The following is a 13,679-nucleotide window of genomic DNA, read 5'->3' on the forward strand; positions in this document are numbered from 1 at the left end:
TAGGCCACCCATACCTGAAAATAACTTTTCTACAATTCAAATTACCTGGAATCTGGAATCCTCCAAACATGATCTTCATGCAGAGAGGAAATAGTAGCACTTAACAGATGACTAGAATTGGTAGTTGGGAATGCTTTGGAAAATGACTGTTCATATTGAAGATAAGGAATCCCAGTTATAATGCGTTTCATTTAGAACATATAGGTGTATAAATGATTTCATTCTCTTGATATCAAAAAGTTTTTCCTTTATCTGTGGCAATTGACAGAATACAAAACATACAATTTGTAGGAATAGATTAATATTTTAAGAAATGATTATTCTTGGGCTTGGCGTGATAGCGTAGAGGTTAAAGACCTCGCCTTACACGTGCCAGGATCCCATATGGTCACCAGTTCTAATCCTGGGGGCCCTGCTTCCCATCCCGCTCCCTGCTTGTGGCCTGGGAAAGCAGTCAAGGATGGCCCAAGGTCTTGGGATCCTGCACCGGAATTGCAGACCTGGAAGAGCTCTTGGCTTCTGGCTTTGAATTGGCTCAGCTCCAGCCGTTGTGGCCACTTGGGGAGTGAACCATCGGAGGGAAGATCTTCCTCTCTGTCTCTCCTCCTCTCTGTATATCCGCCTTTCTAATAAAAATAAATCTTTTTTAAAAAATGATTATTCTTTATAACCTTTTTCTGTATTCCTGAGGAGCAGTGGTTTCAGTTTTTTCCCTGCTTTATAGTTGCTGACTTCTTTACCTAATAGTGTTTAGTTAGTAACTGAGAAGTGATTGAAAGTGTGGTGGCACTGTAAAAACGTGGAGCAAAAACAAAAAAAAGGAAGAGGAGGCAGGTGGGCAGGAAGTATCAGTATGCTTTTTTTTTTTTTTAAATGAATGCACTGAAGTGGTTTATTTTGATTCTCCTGTTGGCTAAATTCTTTTTTTTTTTTTTGCTAATTTTTTTTATGAAATTTATTCATTAATTACATTGTGTTGTAATTACATAGAATCTGGGATTTTCCCCCCACCCTCCCCCCATGGTGGGTTCCTCCACCCCGCTGCATAACCATAGTTCAAGTTCAGTTGAAATTCCCTCCCTGCAAGTATTTACCAAGCTCAATATGCTTCTAAAACTACTGTGACATACGTGAAAGTCGTTCCCTTTTTAAGAAAATTTTTAATTAAATTAAAAAAACAATTCTTCCTGGCACAAATCAATACCAAGGACATCTATTGTAGGCCGGTTTAGGATCTACTAAACCTAGAGAATGTTGTTCCTAAGAAATTGCTTCAAGGAGAAGTGATTTTTCATTTAATTCAAAAACAGTAACAGCACCAAAAGGACCTTGACAAGTGCATTTAAATCGAAGAAAAATCCTACCAAGAACAATCCACCTGGGTTGTAAAGATCCTGAGATGTACACTAACATTTGAAACTGTTTTTAATTCCTTCAGATTCCATACCTTCTTAATCCCAAGACATTTAATCAGAATAACAACTGATTTGGCAGAGACAATTCATTATAATTAAACACAATTTAGTGTAAGAAATGTTAAAATACAAAAAACACATCCTAAGAAAGGAAGTCATCTCTGAGTATTAAAGTCCCCAAAGTTTGCTTATGGCATTGAATCAATGGAGAGTAAGAAATAAATCAACACAGGCCATTTCTTATAAGTCCTTGAGAAAATGAATCCATGTCAGTACAATGCTTGTTGAACTTGGTTGTTTATTTCATATGATTTTTTAAAGTAAGAATTTGTGTCCACCAGAATCCCCATTAGAAGGACAGAGTCTGGCTTCAGAAACGAGGAATAGGAAGGCACACTGTTACTCCAAAATGGTAACGTCTATTTCACATTGAGGTACACAGCCTATTAAGCATTTGGATGAGTAAGTCAAGAAAGACTGCTTTTCTTTTTCTTCCATAGCAAATGTCTAATACCCTTTTGATGGCTTATCTGAAAAATTGTTCGAATCCTACGTTAGCACAACATTTTGGTTTCTCTGTGTGTCCACTTATGTATGCTGCAAAATATCCATCCCTGTCATTGCTGAAGACGAGTTATGTTTCCTCTGCATTCCTTAGAATGAAATCCCAGAGAGTGGCCCAAATACATGATATATATAAAAAACAGGAATTAATTATGAAAATGCTGTGTTAGATACTGTAAAGTGTATTTCTAAAACATTAACAAGCAAGTGGAATATAAACAAATCAATATCAGAACTGATAAAAGCATTAAACGGCAAGATATTAGCATTTAAAGAATGTTCTTGTCATTGTATTACTGGAATCTGCTACAAATAAGTGCCCTGGGAGCAGTCATTTTATTTTTATTGCGGCTGTTACGAGTGGTCCACCCTGGGCAAAGCGTTCAGAAAAGGATGAGAGCGTGTGCCATTTGGAGTCTGTTGTCACTTGATGAGTACTATGAGTTGCAAAAGATTGCAGTGGTTTTCCTACAATCTGTCACCTCATTCCAGGAAGCCCAAAGGAATATGCAGAATGCTGACTGTACATCGCAAAGTTTCCATTCATCCCAGCACACCCCAACGGTTTATGCCACATGGGTCAACTCTCAATGCGTTGGAAGTAAAATATGCAATTAAAAATATGATATGGTGCAGTAAGAGAACACAAATACTTTTTATATTTTAAAGGCAGAGGATCGGAGGCAAACAGAAAACTGTTGCTTGCTGTTTCAACACCGGATGCCAACTTGGGGCCGGGCCAAAGCTGTGACCCTGATTTCTTGTGGCAGCATTACAACCTCCCAGGATAGGCATGAGCAGGAGGAAGGAACCGGAGTCAGGGACTGAACCTAGACACCCTGGTGTGGGACACAGACATCCTGACAGCTTTTTTTTAATTAAATATTTCAAAAGATTGATTTATTTTTATTGGAAAGGCAGATATATAGAGAGGAGGAGACCCAGAGAGAAAGATCTTCTCTCTCCTGATTCTCTCCCCAAGTGGCCACACGGCCAGAGCTGAGCCAATCTGAAGCAAGGAGCTGCTTCTGGGTCTCCCACACAGATGCAGGGTCCTGAGGCATTGGGCCATCCTCAACTGCTTTTCCAGGCCACGAGCAGGGAGCTGATTGGGAGGTGGGGCTGCTAGGACACACCGCTGATTAATAGTGTCCTTATCTTCAACCTATTTTTTTTATTCTCTTGTCTTGATCAACAATTCAGTTGCCTAATAATTACACATGATAAGAAAACCTTTATATGTTATTCTGAGGGATTCCCTTAGACCTCTTGGGATAATTACAGTTTTTAATTGGCTGGGTGCTGATATAGCAAAGCTTCATTCTTGTCAGCTGGAGCCGCCTTGTTCCAGTGAAATGCTAAGATGATGAAAACAAAGTAAAAGAAGAGAGACACCTGAGATGTGTTCGCCAGGCCTTTTAGAAAAGTTGAAATTGTTCATTGGGAAAGGTGATATTACAGACATCAAGGAAATGAGTACTGTTCAAAAAGGAATGCCCCATTAATGTTACCATGGCAACACTGGAAGGCTGTAGAGCGTTACCCAGAATGCTGTTGGCATTGTGGTAAACAAGTAAGTTAAGGGCAAGATTCTTGTCAAGAGAACTAATGGACATGTTGAGCATATTAAATTCTTAAGAGCTCAGAGAAAAGAATGCTATCTGATTTTGCTGCAGTCCCAGCCTGCTCAGCATAGACAAGTTCACTTCGTCAGAACCAATGAAAAGAGCTTCTGGGACACATTCTTTAGGAATTCACAGCATAATAAGTGTCAATGGGAAAACTCCCTGGATTTAAAAAAAAAAAATAGGTGTCTTGCTGGCTTCTAATCATACTTGTCTAGTGCATAGTGATAATATCATCTGTTTGGACGCTCTGCCCAGGCAGCCCTAATGTAGGACTACAGAATACATGGCTTTCATCAATAAAAATTTATTTTCTGGAGGCTAGAAATTCAAGACTAAGGACTGGTATCAGGTGAGGCCTCTTTGACTTGCAGTCATCAGCATGCCTCCTGTATCCTCATGGGACTTTCCACGTGTTGTCAGGGAGGCAGTGCGTTTAATTAATCTTGGTCACCTCCCCAAAGTCCCATTTCAGATACAGCACAGGGCCTTCACAAAAACTGGGGAGAAGGTCTCCAGTCTGTAATGTAAGATTCATTGCTTCAGTCAGTTCTATGAAACTCTATTTCTTGTATTTGGTTTTGAGGATTGAAAACACTTGCATCAATATGTCTTAACTGTATTATAAGAAAATGCTTGTCAACGAAGACAAAGTTGTGTACTAACAACTAGCTCCATTGCTTCAGGAAATTCCTACAAATCAAATTTTCTTGTCAAATAATTTCCCTGTTGGATAATACTTTACTGATCAAGAATTGTCTCAACATCTTCACGTCCCTGTTTAGACCAATTCTAAACAACGAGGTCATGGATTTTGTCCAATTTAAAACAGCTTTCCTATATGGGAGAGCTGCCTTTAAACCCCTTTCACTGAAAGCTGAAGTCATATATATTCTTCACTAAATTATTAATCTGTGTTTCCATAGAAAATCTGCCAATGTAGTATTTCCCTTGAAGTCATGACCCCAACTTTCAGCAGAGCCTATGAGATGGGTTCTCCATTCTGGTGGTCCTACAAATGGACTGGCACCTCAGCAGATCTAGAAAGCGGAACATCTGGAGGGAAGAACATCTAACCAAACATGATGATTCTCTAGTCTTAAGAAGAAACTCTCCTTGCTGGATTTCTTTGAGACCTGTTCGCACTTCTTTGTTTCCCATTTTATTCCCCATTTGGGATGGGAACGCATATCTTATTCCTGTTTTACCACTGTATGTTGGAAGGCACACAGTTTGTCTAATTTAAGAGATTTGTGTCTGGGAAGGAGTTTTGCCTTAGGATACATTATATTCAAGTCTCTTCAAGAAATAATATTTAATCAGATTTGTGGCTCAAATTGACACAAGGTAGTAGCTGTCACACTGATGCAAGTGGCCTGTGTATTACTCTGAGATACGACTTATTTTACTGTTGAACAGTAGCTCTGCAGTTTGAGATGGAACACCCCTACTTTTGCTGTTTTCTCATATTTTGTTTTTCTGTTTTCTTGCCTGGGATTCTAAAAGTCTGTGTGAAAAGCTTTCAAGATGGAATACTTTGAAGCCGTGGCAATGAAAATCATCTTTCTTGTTTTCCCCAGTACATAAACCCTGAGCCAGTGTGGCCAGCCAGTTACCAAGTGGCTGCCTTGTTTGTTCAGCATACTAACTACTTCCCCTCATACACAATACACCTTCTGTGTCTTTTTTTAAGGTAAACATGTTGACGAAATTGGAAAGACACACCGTGTGACAAGAGGCATGTGAGGCTCAGGATGCCTGCGCCACTAAGCTGCCGAGCTAGTGGCTCAGAAGTCTTTTTTAATTTGACAGCCTTTTGGCTATATGGTGCAGTATTTATCTTTCACAGCTGCTCTTGTTTATGTCAAAACATATACACAACCAGTGAAAACCTCAGCACAAAAGAAAGTGACAGGACAGATTCTGCTCAGAGTAAACGTAGAACACTGCGTTTTTGATTCTTTGCCTTGCAAACAGTCGTAGAAGTGGGTGATAAGGGAGCCCTCCTCTTCTTGCTTTTGCTCTTCATTCCTTTGGTATCTCTCTGCTGCCATATTGAGTTTCTGTCAGTATTTTTCACTAAGATTATAAAAGTCTGAAAATTTTGAAATAATTTAGTAACTTCTGTGTGCCAGGTACTATGAAAAATGCTAAGAAATAACAAGGAGTCAAGTAAACAAAACTTTGTTCAGTAGGAAATTAACCATACAAATATGGTATAATAGGTTCTCTGCATAGTGCTTTATATGTATTTTCCCAAGTCAAATCCTTTAAAATTTTTTCTTTATTAGGGAGACAGCGAATAAGAGAGGAGGGGGCACACACAGTGAAAGTTCTCATCTACTGATTCACTCTCCCCAGTTCCCCCAACAATCACAAACAGGCCAGGCCGATGCCAGGAGCCAAGAGCCCAATCTGTGTCATGCGCATGGGTGACAGGAATTCAGTCCTGAGCCATTGCTTCCTTCCAAGCTGCACATTAGTGGGAAGCTGCAACTGGGAGTAGAGCCAGAACTTGAACTAGGCACTCTGATGTCGGATGTGGGCTTCCCAAGCACCCATTATCTCTCAGGTAACATACTTAATAATGGAAATGCATTTTACTTTCTATTATTTGTAAAAAAAATTAAAGAGAACAGATGTAGTGCGTTCCATAGGTACATTTCCAAGAAGACAGCCACATTTCCCAGACTTCCCTATTCTGCTGCAGCACCCCTCCCTTCCTTTCCTCTCTTCTTCAGTTTTTGCAGACATAATTTTACTCCATTCTATATTCAGACTAATTTGCAACTAATCATAATGTTAAAGATTAAAGTAGGAAGACTACATTTTCATTAGAATATAAACATGAACTAACAGCGACAATCATTGCACAGTGATTGTTTCATTCTTAAGTATTTTTCTATTCTATGTTAGCTGATACGCATCAGAGAAAACATGATGTTTGTATTTTTGAGGCTAGTATTTATTTCAGTTGATTTCCAGTTGACTTCACTTTCAAATTGAGAAAAGTGATTCTTGGAAGAATAATATGGGACTTCTCCATTGTCACATAGGCAAATTGGCAGGTGAAATAAAAATCTTGGAAATTTAGATTTTTAGAAGAAATATTAAAAGGATATTCTAAGGAATAAATTAACCAAAATGAAATTTTTCCCTGGATTTTTTTTTTAATTTAAAAATTTTCAAAGCAGGGGCAGGATTTGTGGTATCGCAGGCAAGGTTGTGACTTTCAGTGCTGGCATCCCATATAGGAGCTAATTTGAACACCAGCGGCTCCATTTCCAATCCAGCTCCCTGAGAAAAACAGCGGGAGATGACCCAAGAGCTTGTGCCCCTGCCACCCATGTGGCAAACCAAGGTCAAGTTGCTGGCTTTGGCTTGGCTCTGCTGTGGCCATTGCAGCTGCCTCGGGAGTGAGCCAGCGGATGCAAAATTTCTCTCGCTCTTGCTGTCTCTCTAGCCTCTGTGCCTCTCCCTGCCTTTCTCATTCTGCCTTTCCAATAAATATTTTTAAGAAAAAGGGGATGTCAAATGTGAGCTGAAGAAATGGCTCTCTGGTTGCTAGTTTTGTGTATCAGCATGCTGCAAGGATGGATGTGAGACAGAGGATGGTAGAGAATGGCGGATGAGAAGTGCATGTTTTGTAAAAAGACTATGCATAGGCCCAGTGTGTTTATGCTTCAGTTGCTTTGCAAATTATATGGTACTATACAAATGTTAATTTTATTGTTAATAAGTGCCAGTAAGGAATTTTTAGACTGCATGAAGTAGATCATTGGAGTGGGGTTGTGGAGGTAAAGTGGTGACATAAAGAGATTTTTTTCCCAGCCCTGCATGACAACTTAGTGGCTAAAGTCGTTGCCTTGTATGTACCAGGATCCTCTATGGGTGCCAGTTTATATCCAGACTGTTTTGCTTTCCATCCAGCTCCCTGCTTGAGGCCTGGGAAAACAGTTGAGGACGACCCAAAGCCTTGGGACCCTGCACCTGTGTGGGAGACCTGGAAAAAACTCCTAGCTTAGGATCAGCTCAGCTTAGGCAGTTGTAAGCACCTGGGGAGTATACCAGTGCATGGAGGATCTTTTCTGTCTTTTCCTCCTCTGTGCATATCCGATTTTCCAATAAAAGAATAAATCTTTTTATTAAAGGGATTTTTTTTTTCTGAAAAACCATTTAGTGAAATGGAAGAGAGTAGATTAGACGTAGTCTTATGGGATGGGAACACTCCTATGCATCCTAAGAAACGGGGTAAGGACTTTGTATCATCACGGTCCTCTTCCTTTCTATGCTTCATAAAGAAGAGTTCTTTCATCAACTAGTTAATATCACACCGTTTCCAGAAAAAGAAAATTCTTGTACAATTTGCTGTCTTTCAAATTGTTCTGATACACTATTATCTTGTTTAACATTAACTAACTGTGTTTTGGGAAAAAAGATACTAGCTAAGTTATTCTTCTTCCAAGTATGTAAATATATGTCAGAACAATGACAAATGATATAATAGATCTTATTAATGTTCTCAGGCAGTAATCTGGCTTTTTAAATACGTCTCAAACAAAATTGCAAGAATACCACATAAATATATACTACGTTTTCTGGGAAAGTTTTTGTGTGTGTGTGTGATGTTTAATTTTATGTGTCAGCTTGATTTGGCTGGGGAATACCCAGATACCTGGAAAAACATCATTTCTGGGCGTCCCTGAAGGTGTTTCCAGAAGACATTAGCACTTGAATGATTGACTGAATAAAGCAGCTCTGCTCTGCGCAGTGTGAGCATCCTTTAGTCTCTGGAGGAGCTGGATAGGACAGAAAGGCAGAGGGGGGTGAATGCGCGTTCTCTGCTAGAGGTGAGATAGCTTTCTTTTGTTTTTTTTTTTTTTATTAAATTTATTCATTAATTACATTGTGTTGTAATTTCATATGAACTGGGCTTCTCCCCCCCCTTCCCCCCACCCTACCCCCATGGTGGGTTCCACCACCCTGTTGCGTAACCATAGTTCAAGTTCAGTTGAGATTCCCTCTTAGCAAGCATATGCCAAGCATAAAGTCCAGCATCTTATAGTCCAGTCAAGTCCAACTACTTATTGGGGAGACCCTCTCTGGTCTGAGGGCAGAGGCAGCAGAGTATCATCCGTGATAGCTTTCTTTTGATGTTCATGGTCCTTTGGCCTTCAGTATCAGCCCTGGGACTTAGGCAGGCCATTCACTCTTCTGATTTTTTTTTCTGGGGCTGATTTGAGCTCCAGAAAAAAATGGAAACTATCAATCATGGCCCTTCTCATCCCCTATAACCTTTAGATCAAGCTCATAGCCCCTATCTTCTATACATCTGTTGATTTACATATATGAAGTCACTTCAAAATGTTCATGGAAAATTGAATGAAAAGTTTATTTTCATGGCAAAAAATTTAAAAGCCATGCATCATTTTTTCTTATTACACATTTTCTGAAGAGTGCTTTAAGGACATCTAATATATCTTATCGTAGGCTTAGGTTCTCTAGAAAAAAAAATCATACAGTTTTTGATGAAAGTGTGTTTTGTTACTATTGTGTTGTTTTAGAGTAAAAAATCTATATCCTAATCCATTTTCTGGTGCTGTAACAGAATACTGGAGTAAGTATTTCGTGAAATGAAGAGGTTGACTGTGGTCATCATTGTGGAGGTGAAGTCCAAGGCTTAACGCTGACAGCCACTGACAGTGCTGACGGTCAGACCTGTCAGACTAGTTTCCAGAAGAACCAATGGGAACCCCTTAAAACCTAACACCAACACAGTTTGAGTAGCTTGTGGCTCGCTAGTCAGTGATTCTCAAAATGAGTACTCTTAGTAATTAGGCAGTGTCCACTTGGGGACAGTAGAGGCAGTTGGTGTTGGTTAGAAAAAATAACATTCTGATTATTTACAAAAAACTTTATTCCAGAACATGACAAAATATGTAAATGTTGCATGAAGTTACATTTCAGACTAAATGTGGCACAAATCAGTGATATTCTCTGATCTTACTGAAGTCAGACCTGGACACTGTGAGCATGCACTGTCACCATTTACCCAGAACACTCATGTACCATCAGGTGGTAGGCAGCAGTCATTCATAAGGAACACCTGGAGGATTCCCCCCTCAGCCAACAGCAGCTGCATTTATTGAAACAAAAATGCACTAGTGAACATAGGGTCATAGAGCCATAAAAACACTATTTATCTTGAAAGCTAAAACAGGCTAGCTGTAAGCACAAGATAGAAAAGATTCTTGTAGAATAACAAACAGAACAATGACAAATATGACTCTTTAAGCAAAATATGTAATTATGCCTGTTTTAAAAGACAAGTGTTTTTGTTCAATGGAAAGCTTTGCTCTCTCAATCTGTACTGTCAACCATCACTGCTAAATGAATTCCCGACACTCTGCAAATCTGGGAGAAAAGTAATATTTATTAAACAGCATGTACCCGGCATTGTTCTAGGAACATTTTCAGAAGGAAGTGATTGAATGCTTACATAATTTCTGTAGATGTCTTCTGTGGCTCTGCCCACTGTTAGAAGTAGCTCAGAGTTATCTAAGGTCCAAGGACCAAACAGCTGGATGTGGCAGAGTGAAGATTAAAATCTGGACAGTTTATCTCTGGAATATACTAACTTAGTTGGCATTTTCCCCATCACTTGGAAAATTTTGTTTCGGAACTGAAGGTTTATTGGCTCAGAATCTATGGCCAGCATTTTGCTAAATTCCTTGCATGAACTATCCAACCCTTTCGTTAGTCCACCTCATTAGAAGTGGTGTGTTAAGTTGCTTTCTTTAAACCCATATGAGAAATCCAACTGAAAGAACTGTTTTATTAAAGAAATACTTAAAAGAAATTTGAAGGACAATATAAAGTAGAAAAGGATAGAGGAAGAAAGAATAAGAGCTCTTAAAATAAATTTGTTTGTGTGATAGCATGAATGCTTCTTGTCTTTTTCCAATTAGAGTGGCTTTCACAGCTGCAGCACTACCTCTGTTAACCCCAGCTCTTTGTCCTTTCAAGTGGAATTCTTCTGTTTCTCTTAAATTTCATCAAAGTCTCTTCAGTCTTACAACAGAATCAAGACAAAAATCAGGGCTTGGGACAGTTGATTTCTGTTAAAATACCTGAAGTGTGCTCTATCATGAATATTTGAAAAACCCACTTAAGGTTGTGAAACAAAATTCGTCACAAACTTATCCAAAAAGATCCTGTCTAGGATCAAAGAAAACCTGTGTCTGTCCCCTGTCCCTGCACAGACTGAGAGGCACTGGCAGATGCGCTCTCCTGCTACAAGGATTTCACGAGGTGAGGCTTTTGGATTGTTCATATTTATCCACATATGATTAGCTAAACATTTCTGTGGAAATTCTTCCACTTTGCTGGTCTTCGTTTCTTTCTTCTTAACTATACACTGACACTTGGAAAATGGAAGGTTGTATGTGGCAGGTTTGCAGTCACCTAACTGGGTGAAACAATAGCTGCCAACACTAGGCAAGGTGAGTGTCTAGTGGAATTACATACACACACACACACACAGAAGCAGAAGCAGTAACGTGTGTGTGACTTTGTGTGTTTTACAACTGAATATTGCATTGTTTTTGTAGGGATACTGTAGTCATGTATCAGCTTAATAGCCATAACCTGAAAGTGACATCTAAAATATTTTAAAGTCTGCAACTTTGTGAGCACCCACATGATGCGAAACATGAAAGATTCCGCACCTGTCGTCATGGGAGAAATTGCAATGGAAACATGGTCACACTGAAGATACTGTATAAAATAACCCTCAGTCTGTGACGACCACGTATGCAGGAAACATACATGAATCTTCTGTATGGATTTGGAGGATAGTTCACTCTGTATATGCAGATGTTTCAAAGAATGAAAGCACCTCAAATCCAAACCTCTGGTCTGAAGTATTTTGGATAAATCGATCTGTAATGAACTATGTGGCTTGGAACCAAAGAGAGTTATTCTGTCACAGTTTTGGTAATTTGACGTACTAAATCGCAGGTCAGCGTGACCTCACTCCTGAGGATGTGGGAGAGAAACAACACTCCTGGAGTCCTACGCCAGGCTTCTAGAAACTCAGGCAGTTTTGGCTCTGCTGATTCCCAGATTCAGAGAGAATGAAAAACGTAGAGAAAGAGCTTCTATTTGCTAGTTCACTCCCCAAGCGGCCACAACAGTCACAGCGGAGCTAATCTGAAGCCAGGAGCCAGAAACTTCTTCCAGATTTCCCACTTGGGTACAGGGTCCCAAGGTTTTGGGCCATCCTCAACTGCTTTCCTAGGCCACAAACAGGGAGCTGCGTGGGACATGGATCAGCCAGGATATGAACTGGTTCCCATATGGGATCCCAGCACATACAAAAAGAGGATTTAGCTACTGAACCATTGCACTGGGCCCAGTATGCCTTATTCTAAGATATTCTAAACTCAAGGTGCTTAATGTCATATGGTTACATTAATATAAATTTGGTCTCATTTTGAGGTTCATTCTGGTTAAGACTCAGGGATATATACGTATATTAATTTTTAGTCTTGTATTCTTAACAGTTTTAATATAGTTCATAGACAAAATTCTTAAACATAATGCCCCTTTCTCCCTCGCTTGCTCCATCTACCTCTTACAATCATCCTTCTTCCCCTTCTGACATTTTTTATCCTCTCCTTCCTTCCCTTCCTCCTTTCCTTTCTCTCTCCCTCCTTCCCTCTCTTCCATCCTTCCACCCTTCCTATTGCTTTTCAGATAATATTTTAATTTACATCACAATCAAGGTCTTAATACTCCACTTATTATAGTTCAACAAACAAAAAGCCACTCACCCTAATTTAGCGTGATGTCCTACAAAGGACACAGACAAAAGCACCAGGTGGGCTGACGTGGTGATTCTGCAGCTTCAGGGTCTATCGGACTTAGTTTATGTGGATGCGTGTTTGATTGAAATTGAGAAAATTAAGGGCTGTAAATAAGGAGAGATTAAATAACATCAATGATCATGTCTACAAAGTGTATCATGAGTCCCAGTTCCTTATGCATTGTAAATTTATTTTCTTTCTACAAGGCTACTCAAACTGCTTATGGAATAATGAAATTCAATGATTTTTTTTCTATGCAAAGATTTTTGAAATACCTGCATTCTTTCTATAGCATACATTTCCATTAACTTTCTGAAGACCTTCTATTATAATGACTTTTTCCATTGTCCGGCTTATCCTTAGGAGTATAATATTGTATGAAAACAGGTGAATTTCTTTATAGTTGTAGTTGTTGAGTAGGATTAGTAGTAGCATTAGCAGTTCTAATAACTACTAAAAACCATTTCAATTGCAGTGAAAGTTATATAATCTTTGGTGATGGTTCACACGATATTCTGTAACAAATTAAACGCTAGACAAATGTTAATTATTTGAGACAGTCTTCATTTTGTTCTAAAAATTCAGGCACCAATTAAATGAAAATGACATATTGACCATTTTCATAATTTGGTTCTTAATCGTAATTTTCCTATACCGAGAAGTCGCTCTTCTAGAATGGCAGGTCTTGGGACAAGATGAATGAGAAGCCAGTTTTTTAACCTGTAGGCAGATCATGATTGTTTTTGTGTTGGAATTTTCTTTTTTTTTTTTAATTACTTATTTCTTTAAAAACTAGAGTTATGGGGGACTGTGGGGATGGAAGAAGGAGAGGAGAGAGGCGTTTGTTAATAATCTTGAAATAGTTTTGATAACAACAACGACAAAAGTTCATCTCCCTCCAGCTCTGATAGATGCACTTACACAGGTGAAGCAGGGAGCATTGACCATCTCTGCCTCCGTGTCAGTCGTTAGACAATCCAGACTCACAAATTTGAGTCCGTGAATTCCTGAACCCAGAGAATTCATTTCTATCAGGAACATTCATAATGTCAGATTGTATTTTCAGTATTGTGTGTGGCCTCTCAAGTTTCTTCCCCTCCCCTTCTCTTCCCTTTCCTTCCTTTTTTCCTTAATGATGCTTGCTGGATTTTCTGTTCCATGACTGTAGCACCAAACACAAACCTGAAACATTCCTACCAGAGGTTACA

The sequence above is a fragment of the Ochotona princeps genome, chromosome 26, assembly GCF_030435755.1.
Source record: "Ochotona princeps isolate mOchPri1 chromosome 26, mOchPri1.hap1, whole genome shotgun sequence".
In the NCBI taxonomy this organism is placed as follows: Eukaryota; Metazoa; Chordata; class Mammalia; order Lagomorpha; family Ochotonidae; genus Ochotona; species Ochotona princeps.